Genomic DNA, 17364 nt, shown 5'->3' with positions numbered 1-17364 from the left:
GCCAGGAGTCTTTCTTACAGGAAATGATGCTTCTCATTCATTGTCACAGAGTGCCATCTCTGAAGTTTTTCCAGACTTGGGGCTTGTTTTGCTCTGATCTGTTTAGCACTTTCTGTTGCTCAGCCAGCTGCTTTCTAACCATTTTCTTTCTCCCTCCCTTCTTGGGATTCAGATTGCTGAATAATTCAGAGTGTTGGTTGACAGATAAAATGGTAAGATTTATATGTCTTTGGCCTTGGTGATGAATTAATTAAATTGGCTTCTCTTTCTCTGTCTTCTCTAGATGCTTTGTTTGGTGTCTCTAAAGTTTGCTGGCAAGTGGTTGCTCTGGAGATTAAATTGTTCTTGAAAGGCCAGTGTAGGAGGATTATACTATCCTAGTGTGTATTTCTTTAGGACTTTTAATATAAATCTTTGTCGGCGTGGGCGATGGAGGTGAGGGCTGCCATATCCTAAGGAAAAGAGAAGAGGAAATTGGAACAGTTCTTTTTCAGGAAAAATAAACCCTTTACTGAACTGGCTGATGGCTGAAATTCAGTAGTAAGATCTTTATTGTGTTATTGTCTGGAAGGCATAACATATTATGTTTTACATTTTAATGAGTGAATTGATCAGACCTCAGCTTGTTTCACTAGAACTCTGTGTAATCAGGGAAAGAGACAAATTTCTTAAGATAAAACTTGAACTTAACCATACTTCCTTTTTTATATTATTTTGTTAGGATTGCCATAAAAAAAAAATTATAGACTGGGTAGCTTAAACAACAGAAATTTATTTTCTCACAGATCTGGAGGCTGGAAGTCCAGCCTTTTGGAAGTCCAACCTTTTGGCTTTGGCAGATTTTATTTCTTCTGAGGCCTCTCTCCTTGGCTTGCGGACGGCTGCCTTCTTACTGTGTCCCCTCTGGGGTCTGTCCTCCGTGTTCACTCATCTCTGATGTTTCCTTGTGTGTCCGAATTTCCTCTGCTGATAAGGATACTGGTCAGAGTGGATTAAGTTTCACTCAGAGCCCCATTTTAAGTTAATCACCCCTTTAAATGAGCTTCCCAGGTGGTTCAGCAGTAAAGAATTCTCCTGCCATTGCAGAAGACTCAAGAGACAAAGGTTCAATCCCTGGGTGGGAAAGATCCCCTGGAGAAGAAACTGGAAACCCACTCTAGTATTCTTGCCTGCAGAATCCCATGGACAGAGGATCCTGGTGGGCAGTCCATGGGGTCGTGAAGAGTGGGACATGACTGAGTGTGCACGCATGTACGCATGAACCCCTTTAAAGGCCCTTACTCCAAATATAGTCATGATCTGAAGTCCTGGAGTTCTAGGCTTCAACATATGAATGTGGTGGGGGTACAGGTCAGCTCGTAGTACTCCTCCTCCCCTACCCCCAGCACCCAGTCATTGTAAAGTAAACAGGTACCGTGCAGAGCATATCCTGGGAACTCACACTTTTACAATGGGAAAATTAAACCTTCGGTGACAATGGTAGCAATTTACAAAACTGATAAGATGGATCCTCCTTGGGAAGAACCCTACTTACATACATGGAGACAGCGGCACCAGTGACTTTAGGGAAACTTGTGTTTGTTGCCTCTGTATTTCATATGACCGAGCCTCTACTTTGCTGTGCACACTGGCTGATCCTGCCTGACTCCAGCCACACGCTCTGTAGACAGACTCCAATGCCCACCCTCCCCGGCTCTCTGTTGAGACCAGCTGCCATCCAGGCCTGACGCCCCTTCTCTTCCAGGGACTCCCTTTAATCAGCTACAGTGACTCACTCTTTTCCTTTCTCAAGACACATATTGCCAACTGTTTGCACATCTCACCCTTCAGTGAAGAAGAAACAAATTTAATAAGTATGAATACTTTTATGAATATTTGGAAAAACGTGTGTCCTTTTAAAAATATGTCAATTTCAGTATTTTCCCATTGAATTTCTTTCATGAAACTGTATTTTAAACTCACATGAAGGAAACTGTGTACTTCATGGGAAACGATTGAGAAAATACGTTGCAGTTATTACACCCTTGCTGATATAAATCCCAAGCAAGGTATTCACCTCTTTGGGAAAAGGGAATGCATTTTCTTTTTGTATTCACGTGTTTCTGAAAAATGATTTTGAGAACGTGTGCTAATAAGGATGACAGGTAGATGCTGATGCACTTCTGAGGTGCAGAGAACTGTTAGGCGGGTTTGGGAACAGTCACTACAAGATTAGAGTTGGAGGAAATAGGTCTCAGCCTTTGCCTGTCGCTTAGGAGCCTTGTGAACCTGGATAAGTCAGTGGACTTGACTAAGACTCAGTATTTTATTCTTTTAACTGGAAATAGCATTAATAATACTTACCATACATGTATCACAGAATCATATGAAAAATTAAACAAGTTGTGCTTTGTTTAATTTCTGTGTACAGACGAAACATGTTATGGGAATAGATTAATGATAATGCTCTTTCAGTTATTTGCATAAAATCCAGCTTCACTGTTGACTATTTGCAGTTTGGTAGATTGAAGTTAAAAACATGTAAGTACTGGCTTTCTTCATTTCTTATCTGTAGCAACACTTTTTGCCTCCAAGGCTAGGAAAGGGAAATAGAAGACAAATCTTACCATGTACTTCCTTGTTTATGACACTAAAAGAAGCTAGCACGTGGGGTCATCTTGTTCCTCTTGGTAACTGTCTTCTTAGGTAGAAATCTATGCTGGGTGAATTTTAGCCTAGAATAACAAAGTATAGCAAATGGTTTAGAAGCTCAGTGAAGCAAAAGGGGAGAGGCCTCCAGGAAATATTCTGAGACCATTTTGGAAATTTAGTACTGGACCTCTTCTCTAGCAAACTTGTGCAGAATTTAAATACCACTATATACTGCTCCATATCCATCAAAAACTAGAATGTTTAATCTAGCTTATATGAGGGAAAAAACCAGGTCTTTTTAAACAACTATTTTCAGATCTGGAAGTGAAAGACTTCTTCTCATGTTATTTCTGATACATTTCCTTACCAGGACTCAAAGGTCATAGAGAAGTTGAGAGTGTATTTTTATGGTGGAGTGGACTATAGATCCCCCCCTTTTTTTAATTTTAATTTTTACTTTATTTTACTTTGCAATACTGTATTGGTTTTGCCATATATTGCCATGAATCCACCACTAGTGTACATGAGTTCCCAAACATGAACCCTATAGATCCCAAATTTGGAACCAGAATTCTTTTGGAAGGGATATTGTGCTGACCATAGATTTTACTCCTTGCTTTCTCCCTGACTCTGTGACTCTGGATATGGCATTTTTTAAAGAACTGTCTTAATCTGTTATCACTTAGACATTTAGATATGTTGCTTTTCTAATCTGTGTTCTTCTTTCTTTTACCTGTAGTTTTCCGTGTTGCACGTAGCGTGTTTGTGTGTTAATACTGTAGCTGAGGAAAACTGTCCCTTTCATTTTGTCCTCATTTGTGCGCTGCTAGGGTTGAGTGAAATGATCTCCCCCAATGGTTCTCAGCACTAGGTCGGCATGATTCTCCACTCTGGACATCTTTAAAGACCCCACTGCGTATCTTCAACCTGTCTAAGTTCCGTAGGTCTGCCAGTATTTTATAGCTCTGTTTTCTTGACTCTGATAATATCTTATGTCAAAGCTGTAGCCGGGTTTTCTCTTTTCCCCTCTGATAGAAGCAGCATAATGTACAAGGGGGGGCTCACTGGGATGTTATAAAGCCCGTGATCCAACTTCAGTAAAGAGTCACGCTGAGACAGAAAGAATGCCACTTTCATTTAAACATACCTTTTCAGTACTAGAAAGGAGCTCTGCGTTGTGTTTAAAATGCTCTGCTGTGTTTAACCGTTACCAGGGCAGGGGGCAGAATGACAACTGAGTTTATAAAGAACAGGTGGTTTATTTCTACTTAGAGTTTTGAGAAAGAGTTGCTCGAATCATACGCCAACATCTAATGCATACCTCTTGTGTGCCAGGCTCTCTTCCAATGCCTTATATATATGGTTTCATTTAATCCTCACAATCCTTGACCCTAATAAGGTTACTACTGTTTCATAAATTAAAATGGTGAGACTCAGAGAGCATAAGTAGGACCAAAGTAGGCTGGGGATAGATCCAGGCTTCAGAGCTGGTTCTGACTACAGAGCTCTTGACCTTTTTGCTCTCCCAGAAAGCCCGTCATCTCAAGAAGCAGACAACAAACACAGCGAGTTTAGGGATTATCTCATCACCTGATGTTCCAAATGGCCAAAGTGGGGTCTTAGCCAAGGGCATCAGTCAGTATCAGAATCATGTGGGAACCTGGGCAATATGATGTGACCTCCATCACCCGTCTTTTACTCTACAACGTAGAGGCTGACTTCTCATCTCCCCGAGATGCTTTGCCTCAGATTGATCTCCCCTTGTTGTTCAATCAGCAAGTCATGTCCAACTCTTTGTGACCCCGTGGGCTGCAGCATGCCAAGCTTCCCTCTCCTCCACTAGCTCCCAGAGTTTGCTCAATTTTATGTCCATTGAGTCAATGATGCCATCCAACCATCTCGTCCTCTGCTGCCCTCTTCTCCTTAACCAGATGAAGTCCTGTAGGAATGGATTCTGACAGCATTGGATTTTTCTGGCCTTTGTAAAAATTAATGTTTCCTATATATTCTTTTAATACGTGTCTGGCTTTGTGCTAAGAGGTATGATTCTTGGGTATGTCAACTTAAAAAATATGTACAATGTGAGAGTTGTGAGTTAAGTTTTATTGGGGGTCAAAATGAGGAGTATGTGTGCTAGGTCACTTTAGTTGTGTCTGACTCTTTGTGATCCCATGGACCATAGCTCGCCAGGCTCCTCTGTCCATGGGATTATCCAAGCAAGAATACTGGAGTGGGTTGCCATGCCCCTCTCTAGGGTATCTTTCCATCCCAGGGATCAAATCCAAGTCTCCTGCATTGGCAGGCAGGAGCCCTGAGTCGGGAGGATCCCCTGGAGGAAGGCACGGCAACTCACTCCAGTTTTCTTGCCTGGAGAATCCCAGGGACAGAGGAATCTGGTGGGCTAAAGTCATAGGGTTGCAGCAAGTCAGACGGGACTGAAGCAACTTGGCATGGTGTGCGAAATGAGGAACATAGCCCTGGAATCAGCATCTCAGATATTTCTGAGAAACTGGGGAGATGGCCAGTATGTATGTGATTTTGGTAAAGGGAGAATACAGGTGATCAAGCACATCTTTTTCCAGAAAGTTTCTGCCAGTCTCATGAAAATAACTGCTAGCCACGAGGAGCACGTGTCACTGTGCTTTTCTAGAAGGGAGGAGATAAAAGAATTGGACTCATAACACCAGCTCCTGAGAATGTCAGACTATCTGAAAATCTGTTCTGCCAGGTTTCTCTGAGCACAGAGTGCCTCATTTCTGCTCCCCACCCTGAAATCCTTGCAGGGAGTGTTGAAAATCAGCAGCTGTAGCAGCACATGATTTAATCTTTGTAGAGGTAGATGGCAAGTCTCAATGGCAAGTGTCAATTTGTAGCTGCCAGGTATTCTGTATGGGAGACCTTACTGTGAGAAAGGGCTCAGATTCAGGCTGGTTCCCATGCCAGGAGACATGTTCTCTCCTGGTTGGGTCTCGTGTCCTGAAAGCAGGTGGGAAATGGCCTGTGTACTCACCTGTTTCCCATCTGAAGCCACAGCTCAGGTATTGCTCAGGGACACTTTCTTTGTCCTGGTCCCCTCCCCTAGGTCACTGTTGAGTAGCTCTGAACATAAAACCTCCAGAATCCTGAAAGCCACTTTTTCTGAGATACTGTCCTCATCCTTTTTTTTTTTTTTCTATTCTTTTTACTGTTTTGAAATATTCCTGTCACTTCCCTTCCCACATTAAACCATAACGGTATCTACTCCTGAGTGTCTTTCCCCTAAACTATGAATTTCAACTGTTTCTGAGGCAGTCTTTCAGAATTTGAATATAATTACATGCTTTGGGTGCAAATTGTGGTTTTCGCTACAGAAAAAACTAATGGAAATGATCCGCCCGTTCCTGTAGTTTACAGATTATATGCTTCAGAACTGGGGGTATCTATTTAGGTGGCTTTTCTGTGTGGAGCACATTAAAATGAAAATGAACTTGGGGTGAGCCACCACGGTTGCTAGGCAGTGGAGCGGGTTGACAGAGCACAGCATTAAACTGAACCAGTGTCGGTGTTTTACTTAACATTTATTTGCTTTGCACCTTTGGCATCTGATGTTGTCAAAGAAGGGCAGGAGGAGGAGCTAGGCAGGATCTGGCTGTCTGCAGAGCTCAAACAAGGAGGAAGGAATAATCAGCCCGTGACACCCAGGTGAAATGAGCCCTTTTAAAAATGTGCAGTTGCCGTACAAAGCACTGCTTTTATGAGGAGCACACGAGAGTCGCCAAAGCGCGCTGGTGTGTCTGGCAGCTTCGGGAGCGTGGACTTGGGGAGATACTTGTCTTTGCAGTAGGGGCAATGACTAGCAAGGAGCAGCTAGTCTTCCCCAGGCTTGGCCTTGCTTCAGTGGCTGTAGACAAAAGGTCAGCAATTTTCAGGGCACTTCCATTATCCACTTAATTCCAGGTCTCAAGTCCTAGACTTATTATGAGCAAGTAGGGATAGATGGCAATGTCTTTGGGGCCTCTTTATAAGTGATAACTAATAGAATAAAGGCCATTGCTTTGAAGCCCTGGTTTTCATAAAGGCTAAAAGGCCCTTGTGAACAACTCAGCTCAGTTCAGTTCAGTCGCTCAGTCGTGCCCGACTCTTTGCGACCCCATGGACTGCAGCACGCCAGGCCCCCCTGTCCATCACCAACTCCCGAGTTTACTCAAACTCATGTCCATTGAGTAGGTGATGCCATCCAACCATCTCATCCTCTGTTGTCCCCTTCTCCTGCTGTCAATCTTTCCCAGCGTCAGGGTCTTTTCAAATGAGTCAGTTCTTGGCATCAGGTGGCCAAAGTATTGGAGTTTCAGCATCAGTCCTTCCAATGAATATTCAGGACTGATTTCCTTTAGGATGGACTGGCTGGATCTCCTTGCAGTCCAAGGGACTGAACAACTAGCTCACAGATAAAACAAAGCAAGACTCTCCTGGATTCTTTGGGTCAGTTTTAGCAGCATTCTGATTTTTAAAAAGTTTGAAAAGATGATTAGAGGATTAAATCTCAGCTCTTGGGAAAATTTGGCCTTCTGAATAGTTTAGGTGGGAGGAGGGTCCTGTGAGTGACTTGGATAGTTAAGGTTTTATTGTGTATCTTTTCCTGGAACCAATTATTGTGTATCTCTTGACATGAACTTGGATGGATATCTTTGGGTGTTCACTTCTGTCAATTCAATCTTAGAAAAAATAAACCCAAGAAAGGAGATATCTTTGTGCTTTTAGAAAAATGGCAGTTGTATTTTCTTAATAATAATAATTATTTCTAATTATAATAATTTCTAATAATAATAATTATTATTATTCACTTTTTTCCCAAATCTTTGAATGTACCTGACCCTCTCCTGAAGGTCTTAGAACATCTAATTCTCTGCAAGATATGCCCTTTCCAGGTGAGCCCCTCTCCCCAAATCTCCATGTATTCCCCATCTGGACCCTATCCTTTAGTGGTCTTTTGGAGACTTCATTACATTAGCATAACTGATTAACACATTGGCCATTTGTAATTGATTCAACCTCTAGCCCCTCTACCCTCCAAGGAGGTTGGGGGTGGGACTAAAAGTTTCAACCCTCTAATTACCAGGTGGGCCCTACTCACTTCCCCACAACCCCAGCTCCTAAGGTGCTTACCAAAAATTCCGGGGGTTTTGAAAGCTGTGATCCCAGAAATGTGGATGAAGAAAGAATACATATGAGAAGTGTATTTTGGTCATCTGAATGACCAAATATGGGTTTCTTATAAATTACAGTCAGGGACTAAACTAATTCATTTAATCTTTACCAACCATCCTTCATGGTAGGTACCATTATTACAATTACACACACAAAATACTCAGTCCCGTCTGACTCTTTGTGACCCCATGGACTGTAGCCCACCAGACTCCTCTGTCCATGGGATTGTCCAGGCTAGAATACTGGAGTGGGTTGCCATTTCCTTCTCCAGGGGATCTTCCTGGCCCAAGAATTGAACCTGGGTCTCCTGCATTGCAGGTGGGTTCCTTATTGTCTGAGCTACCAGGGACACCCATTATTACTATGAATTTATAGGAAAAGAAGTTGAGTCTCAGAGAATTAAGCAATTTAGCTCAAGTTTTTCCACTCACTTGGCAGTTAACCCCTTTAACCTACAGTTACCTCTCAATATCCATGGGGATTATTTCCAAGACACCCATGAGGTATGAATGTCTGCAGATACTCAAGTCCTTTCAATGAAACAGTGCAGTATTTGCATATTGCCTTAACACATACACATTCTCTTGTATCGTTTCAATCATCCCCAAGGTGGCTTTTTTGAATTTTCTGGAACTTTTTTCCCAAATATTTTCAATCCAATGTTCTTTGAATCTGTGGATAAGAGACCCACAAACAAGGAAGAGAGGACTATGTTGAACTTTGAGGTCAAGTAATCTGCGCAAACATACAGCCTGTTCCCTGGTATTGAGAACACCTGATCAGAACACATCTCTGTATTCACAAGTCCTATTGTATTATAGAAAGTTATGTGTGCTTTCTGAAGCAGCCTTTGGAAATTCAGGTAAGTTCCACAGTCAGCTAGCAGGAAATGGTTACATATTTCATTAAGGGCCTGAGAGTGAGGGATACTTCTATTGATAACAGAGCCATTTGAGATTCACCCACCTCACTTTTGATTCACTGTAAGAAAATCATTTATCAGGAAGTTTAGTTTCCATTTCAAAGGTTTTCTCCTCAAGTTATAATTTTAAGGAGACCATCAACTTTCCTGGTTTTAGTTCTTGCCTGCAAAAGGAGAGAATTGTGATTAATGATCTTGAAGTACCCTGCCATCTTTATCTTGACAAGTTTGGTATTTATCTTTCTGTCAGGACTAACAGGCACAATCCTGATGATTTCTAAGATACCTCTTTACTCTTATTAGATCACCTTTGAATCTACTTTTATTCCTGGCCCTACATACATATGGCAGAAGCGTGTTAATTATGAGGATAAACTAATGAAGTGGCTGTTTCAAGAGTGTCAGTGGTTTTCAGATTGAATGATATGTGTGTGTACATACACGTGTGGGTGAATGTGTGAACTGAAAAGTGTGATGTAGCATAAAGGCCTTGATAGCAACCTGCTTAGTCCCTGACCTGAAGCATACAGAACAGATATGAGGCCTAGGCCTGCTGCACACTGCAGACGCAGACATGTTTCAGTATCTCTCCCTTATTGTAGCTCTGATGTCATTTATCAGTGTGTGGCATTATAGAGCTCATGTTAGCATGTTGGCTATAATTTAAGGAAAGGACGGAGTTAATGTGCGATAGGAATGTAAACCTGGAGACCTGGCCCTCCATAGCCAGTCCCTGTCTTTCAAGTGATTTATTTATTGGGTTTTAGATGCCAGGGACTCATTGTATGTGTATGTACTGCCATCCCAATCATCTGACAGTTATTTTGAATCTATTAGCCTAGCTATTGGGCTTCCCTTGTGGCTTAGCTGGTAGAGAATCTGCCTGCAATGCGGGCCACCTGGATTCGATCCCTGGGTTGGGAATATCCCCTGCAGAAGGGAAAGGCTACCCACTCCAGTATTCTGGCCTGGAGAATCCCATGGACTATCCATCTGTGGAGTCGCAAACAGCTGGACATGACTGAGCAACTTTCACTTTCAGACTAGCTATCATAAAGAACACTCTTTTAAGATAGTGTTGAGATAGCGTCCTTTATTTCCCTGCACAAAGAAACTCAGTCACTTAGAAACAGAGCCACCACCTGAACGCTATGTTCTTCAGGCCCTGGGGTAATGCTCCTAAAGGAGTATTCTGATGAAACCTCTTCATTGGCCTTAAAAGTTGTTTTGCATGTGTGAAATTATCAAACGACGGAGTAGGAAGAGGTCTGTAGGGGCCTTTTCCAATCAAATTATTTTTCATACAGAGAAACTTGGACAGCCTGGCTTCCCAAATCACTCTTTTCAGATTAGAGGCAAGTTAAAACGGAAACACTAGTCCTCTCTGAGCTACACCATAGGTAGTGTTAGAGCCCAAAGCTTTCCAGGTGTCCCCTGTTTTACTGTGAGTAAGAAGACTGAGATGGTCTCTGGTATAGCTGAGGGAATACATCAGCAAGGAAGGATCCAAGACCCTGAGAACCAGGTTACTCCAGACACTCTCGTGAGTTTCCTTCCTCTCCGTCATCACGGGATCCGGTCCTTAGTCTGTCCCAGCCACCGCTCCCTCTCTGGGTCCCCACTGTCTCTCTGCCCCGGCAGCCTGGAAGGGAAACTCAGTGTGCCACAGTTCAATCAAATGGTTTGATGAGAGCTTTCAAGCCTAATTAGATGGAAGGTTTCATCCAGTGAAAGGAAAGAGAAAAGAGAAAGGGAGAAATTAAATTGAAGTATAAATCAGGCAAGGACTTAAGATCTTGCACTTCCTTTCTTTTTAATCAAGAGTAAAATGAGAGGAGAGTTTTAAGGCTCTTCACAAGACTCCATTAACTACCCAAGGAGTTCTTGACTCAAGCTGGTTTGCCTTGAGAAGAAAAATGTACAGTCAGCCCAGAAAAGGAAGTATCCAAATGTCATTTAGAAGGATCACTCTCAGGAGCAGGACGGTTTGTTTTCCTGTGATTGTTTGGGCTTCAGTTCCCCTGGCTGGCCAGCACAATTGTTTTTTTTTCACACATTAAGTGTTCAATATGCATTTTAAATCAATAATGTAGTAAATTTTGTAGTGTGTAGCAGGTAATTATGTATTATGTACAAAAGGGTGATATGTTTTCAATTCATTCCATTTTAGAGAGTGCACGAGAAGTCAGTATTCAACATTTTGGCCAGTTCTGCCTTGTGGTTGACATAGTTTTGGTATATTTTTGTAAAGTTACTTGATTTTTATAGAGTGTTTTACATTGTTGCAGAGGAAATGCAAGATCTATTTTGATCCTTGCCACAGCTCTCTGCAGCAGGAGGACAAGTAGTAGAATTGCTATTTGTCCCCCCGCCTTTTTTTTTTTTTTTTTTTTAAAGCTGATGTAATCAGGACTAAAGAAGTGTAAATGTCTTGACTGAAGTCATTCAAGTATTCAGTGACAGGGCAGAAATTGACACCCAGTTTCTGTCCACTGCCCTGCTTTGCATGACTGAGTATCTTGTGGGGAATTTCTGGTAAAAAGATAGAGGAGAACAGGAGAGAGAAGAGGACTTGCAGAAGCATAGTTAGGGCAGAGAAGTGTGATGCGCCTTCCCTGAACTCGGCACTCACTAAATACTTATAATGAGCAATGCAAGACCTGGGCTCTGCTTTACAGTGGACAACTGAAGCGTGGGTCCTACACTCAAAGGCTTACAGTGTGGTTACAAACTCCTTTAAAGTATGGAGATCTATCCTTTCCATCCTCACAGCAGTTTCAACCATGTCACCCAGATAGTTGCAGCAACCTCGTTTACAGAACTTTTTCATTGTTCAGTCGTGTCCAACTCTGTGATCCTGTGGACTGCAGCACGCCAGACCTCCCTGTCCATCACCAACTCCTGGAGCTTACTCAAACTCATGTCCATTGAGTTGGTGATGCCATCCAACCATCTCATCCTCTGTCGTCCCCTTCTCCTCCTGCCTTCAATGATTTCCAGCATCAGGATCTTTTCCAATGAGTCAGTTCTTGGCATCAGGTGGCCAAAGTATTGGAGCTTCAGCTTCAGCACCAGTCTTTCCACTGAATATTCCATTCAAATCAAATACTGATTTCCTTTAGGATGGGCTGGTTGGATCTCCTTGCTGTCCAAGGGACTCTCAAGAATCTTCTCCAGCACCACAATTTGTAGGCATCATTTCTTTGGTGCTCAGCCATTTTTATTATCCAACTCTCACATCTGTACATGACTACTGGAAAAAACCATAGCTCTGATTATACAGACCTTTGTAGGCAATGTCAAGTCTCTGCTTTTTAATATATTGCCTAGGTTTGTCAAGGAGCAAGCATCTTTTAATTTTAATTTCATGGGTGCAGTCACCATCCACAGTGATTTTGGAGCCCAAGAAAATATCAGACCTTACTAAGCCTCTGATCATCCCTTCTATCCATACCCCATCCATCTCACGTACCAGTCTGATCCCACCATTCTCCGATGAGCTCCCCCCAGCCTACAGGGTGAAGTCCAATCAGATCACACCATTCCCTCTGTAACTAGAACAAAAACTAACCCCTAGCCTTCACCCTGCTTATCTCTGACTATATTTCCTAACACAAACTTCATTAAACGTTGGCCTAATTCCACTTCCTTGAGAAATTCAAATTCCCCAAATAAAGGTTCTCATAACCTTCTGGAACTCTCCTCTTGTTGCTGCTTCTCATTTAGTTGTAAGATTATTTGATCAATAGCTGTTTCCCCAGATGGACTGAGCATTCCACTGGGGTCAGATAGGGTCATGAGATAAAGAAAACAAAATGCAAGACGTCCAGTTAAACTTGATATTTGCATTAATGACCATCTTTTTAAAAGTTTGAAGTATCAATATGTCCCATGCAATATTTAGGACATATTTATACTGCATATTTTTGGTTATTTTTCTGTAACCCAAATTTAACTGGATATCCCATGCTTTTTTATCTGCCAACCTTAGTCAGAAATCGCATCTGTTTTTGCTCCAAGAACAGTGGCTGGGAGTGTGACAAACAGATGATCATGCAGCCCTTGATGAATAAATGAATTAGCTTAAAAATAAAATTAGTTCACTTTGGTAGTGCCATGTAGGGTAAATTGGTATGACAAGGGGCTGAATTTGGAAGGACTAATTAGCACACTGTTGCCATCATCAAAATAAAGGTAATGAGGACCCAGTAGGATAGAGAGATGGAGAAGGAAATGGCAACCCACTCCATTATTCTTGCCTGGAGAATCCCATGGACAGAGGAGCCTGGTGGGCTATAGTCCATGGGGTCGCAAGAGTCAGACTCGACCTAGCAACTAAACCACCACCACCACCAGGATAGAGATAAAGAAGGCTGAGCACCGAAGAATTGATGCTTTTGATCTGTGGTGTTGGAGAAGACTCTTGAGAGTCCCTTGGACTGCAAGGAGATCCAACCAGTCCATCCTAAAGGAAATCAGTCCTGAATATTCCATCAGTCTGGAGCGACTGATGCCAAAGCTGAACTCCAGTATTTTGGCCACCTGATGTGAAGAACTGACTCACTAGAAAAGATTCTAATGCTGAGAAAGATTGAAGGCAGGAGGACAAGGGGACGATGGAAGAGGAGATGGTTGGAAGGCATCACCGACTCGATGGACATAAGTTTGAGCAGGCTATGGGAGTTGGTGATGGACAGGGAATCCTGGCGTGCTGCAGTCCATGGGGTCGCAGAGAGTCACACAGAACTGAGTGACTAAACTGACCTGAGGATAGAGACAAGGTTTCCCTGGTGGTGCAGATGGTAAAGAATCCGCCTGCCATGCAGGAAACCCGAGTTCCATCCCTGGGTCAGGAAGATCCCCTGGAGAAGGGAATGGCAACCCACTCCAGTATTCCTGCCTGGAAAATCCTATGGACAAAGGAGCCTGGTGGGCTACAGCCCATGGGGTCGCAAAGAGTAGGACACGACTGAGCGACTAACACACACACATGATAGAGACATTGAAAGGAGGAATATTTCCAAGTAGGAATCAGAATTTGCACAGGTGTGACTATGTAACAACACAACACCTTGAAGAGTAGGGGAAAGAATCATTTCATGTTACTAGTGGTCAGGATCAAAAACAATGAAAAAGGTAGAAATAAGTATAATCCCTCTCATTTATAAACTGCTTCACAACTTTCAAGGTATTGTTCTATATTCTATGTCATTCCTCTTTGTAGAAGAGACTTGTTTCTGCATATATGGCCATTTAATGATCACTCTTTGGAAATGCATTACATTTCCCAAGTCAATGTTGTTGATCAGCTCAGAGATATTTGCATTAATTTCTGTGCATTTGTGATAAATTTTTACTTAAGTTCCATATTTCTCTGTGCTGAACGCTTTGTTCTTGAAGCACCAGGTAATTTTGCATTATGTGTGACAAACCTCCGGTGCATTTGTATTAACAGATTTTTATAATCATCAGGTTTTCTAAAAATGGGTTGTAACTAGCCAGTCAAGAAATGACCAGCCAGAGGCAAATTTCTATGGTGTTTCTTCCCAATGCCAGAACAGGTGGAGGTTGACAAGTCACAAGCTCTCACTTCAGATAATGAAGATGTAATTTTAGTCATTCAAGTTTGTGTTGAAAGCAAATCTTTTCACCCTTTATTTTTCAATTAGTGCTGCGAGTAACTCCATGGCCTCTAGCTATGGGAGGCCAGATGGGCATGCTTTCTAAACTAGATGCATGCGCAGAGACCACGGTTGACATTTCCTCTCAGCTGCTCTTGCAGAGGTCTAGAACATTTTCCCCCGGCGTATCCTTGCCTGTGAGCGGCTGTTTGAAAGATCAGGTGTGATGAGTGAGTGATTAAATGAGTGCGATAATAAATGGGCAGCACAGAGCCTGGTGGAAGAAACGTAGACTCTGAGTGTCACTGATCGCACTGGGTGTGACTGATCACTCTCTCAGCAGATTACTCTAGGCCGTGTGTGCATTCACGCTCAGTCGTTTCTGAGTCTTTGCAACCCTGTGGACTGTAGCCAGCCTGGCTCCTCTGTCCTTGGGATTTTGTAGGCAAGAATACTATAGTGAGTTGCAGTTTCCTCCTACAGAGGATCCTCCTGACCCACGTGTTGAATCTGTCTCTCCTTTGTCTAGAGAAGGCAATGGCACCCCACTCCAGTACTCTTGCCTAGAAAATCCCATGAACGGAGGAGCCTGGTGGGCTGCTGTCTATGGGGTCACACAGAGTCGGACACGAATGAAGCGACTTAGCAGCAACAGCAGCAGCAGCTCCTTTGTCTCCTGCATTGGCAGGCAGATTCTTTCCACTAAGCCACTTGGGAAGCCCATTATGCTAGACCAGAGATCATCCAACTTTTTCTGAAAGGGGCCAGAGAGTAAACATCTTTGTTTTTGGGGGATATACTGTCTGCTTCTACCGTAAGTACTCATCTCTACCACAGGCAGGATGAATTTGCTGACTTCTGCCCTAGACTTCAGACTTAAGGTTGTCGTGATTAACATTTTCTGTCTACCCAAAGAACTGAGCATGGAATCTGGCTTGTTAAGTGGTCAGTAAGTGCTAACCAGTGTTCTGAGTATGATAAATGGATTTTAGAGCTGCAAGGATTCTTGGAGATCATAGTCAATTTTCTCCTTTTAAAAGATAAAGATGTTTAAATGGAGGATCCAAGAGAAACAGGGACTTAACCAAGGTTAGTGCAGTCTGTTTCCCCACAATTCTGTTCTTATCATCACTTTCAGAATTCCCAGAAAATATGGCCGCATGAAGCCAAGCTGTATCTTAGGGGATATCCGAGTACTGAGTTAATGTGCACCATTGACTATCAGCTATGTATGAGACCCGGGCTGTATATTATGAGTGATACAAAGATCAATGAACTTCTTGTCCTTGAAGATCTAGCAGCATTTATTTACTCAAATAACTGTAAAGAGGTAGGAAGTTACGAATGTCAAAAGAGTGTGTGCCAAGGCCTCTGTTTAGGTGTGCTTATATGTCTTATCTCAAATGATCTGCTTAACAGTTTAAACTATCAACATTTTATCCTTGAAGGCACTCAAGGATAGACCCAAGACTCAAAAGTTAAGTGAACCCGTTCAAGGTCAAGAGTTAGCAAGTGCTGGAGCAAGGCTTTGGATTTGTGTCACTCATTACACAAGGTGCCTTTCTACTAGCCTTCGAAGAAGACTCTGCGGGTGAACTTCTGCTATAATATACTACTCGGAAACTTTTAAAGCGACTATGTTTAAACCAGACATGCTGTTTGCTGGTGATTCTGTGGGTCAGCAATTAAAAGTCGAATCTAGCTGGGTAATCCTGAAGGCCTCACGTGGTGTCCCTCTGGTGGCTGTAGCTGTCTGACAGAGGGATGGGGGTTGATGGTCTCTGATGGTCTCATTGACGTGTCTGTAGTTGGTTCTGGCCGCTAGCTTGCGGGAACCGCGGGTGATATGGCCATCTCGGGTCCATGCCGCCTCTCACCCTCTACTTGGCTAGCCCAGGCTTCTTCACACAGTGGTCTCAGGGCTGCATTTTAAGAGAATGATAACCAAAGGAATAAGAAACTTTTAGGAACTTGGACGTCACACCTTAATGCTTTTATGGCATTCAATTGGTTAAAGCAGTTCTCAGAGCCAGATTCAACTGGTTGAGGAGCTAGAGTCCACCTCCACCTTGAGAAGTAGCCAAGTCCCATCGCAGAAGTGTGGGCATGTGGAGATGGGAGGAATGCTTGCCCTATTTGCTAACCATCTACCACAAAAATCACAACTCCGCTGAGAGCCAGATCTTAACAGAAATATGCAGATTCAAACTTCAGCAGCGCGAGGATTGAGGATTATAAGAGCAGGTCTTATAAAGCTTATAAAGATTAGGTCTTAGCTGAGAGTGGGGCCACACACCTGCCCTGTTTTATCTAGGAAATCTTCTGTTGCCTTTGGTCTAACAAAGAAACTGCTATTGCTACACATAAGGACATAATTACAAGAGCAGCTTCCATATATGATACTTCTGGCTTTCCAGAGGATTTTCATTTCTTTTATATTATATTAAACATGCTATATAGTTTTGTTGCATTTTATTGCTCGGAGAAGAAGGGCAAAAAACTTCCCCTTCCTTTTCTTCCTGCCATTTTACAGCAAAGCAAATTCTCAGCTCCCTTTCCCAGAAACAACCGTGACTGTCAATCATCTGCGGTGACTGACTGTGGCTGAGTGTCAGTCCCACAGCCGTTCTGCTGTGAAGATGAAAGTTTCATGGACTTCCAGATGAAAAGGAAGAAAGAGGAGAAATCTGATTTCATTGGCAGCTGCCTTACCCATCTTCATTAAGATGGGCTGTGGACACTGCAAGGCCATTCTGAACCAGTGGTCGTAAAACTAATAGGGCAGCGCTCAGCCTCGGCAGCTCATATTGCTGCTTGAGCTCTGTCATCTGGGTGGTTATGGCTGAAGGAGGAGGATGCTCCTGTAGGGAACCCAGTGGTCGTTGTGTGACTGAAGTGAAACTGAAAGAAATAGCTTTTTCTATTAGCTGCAAATCCAGCCTTTACACATCATCCCTTGCATGTGACAGGCAGCAACTGATTTTCTCAGGCAGGGTTCCAGCA

At 42.8% G+C, this 17364-nt stretch overlaps 1 protein-coding gene across 8 annotated transcripts in view; it reads left to right on the top strand.

Annotated features, from left to right (window-relative positions):
• Window positions 1-17364, top strand: part of NRXN3 (neurexin 3) — a 1763013-nt gene that overhangs the window by 1150081 nt on the left and 595568 nt on the right. The window lies entirely within an intron of this gene.

This window comes from Capricornis sumatraensis, chromosome 2 (assembly GCF_032405125.1).
Source record: "Capricornis sumatraensis isolate serow.1 chromosome 2, serow.2, whole genome shotgun sequence".
In the NCBI taxonomy this organism is placed as follows: domain Eukaryota; kingdom Metazoa; phylum Chordata; class Mammalia; order Artiodactyla; family Bovidae; genus Capricornis; species Capricornis sumatraensis.
This window is presented reverse-complemented; position numbering and strand designations above follow the sequence as displayed.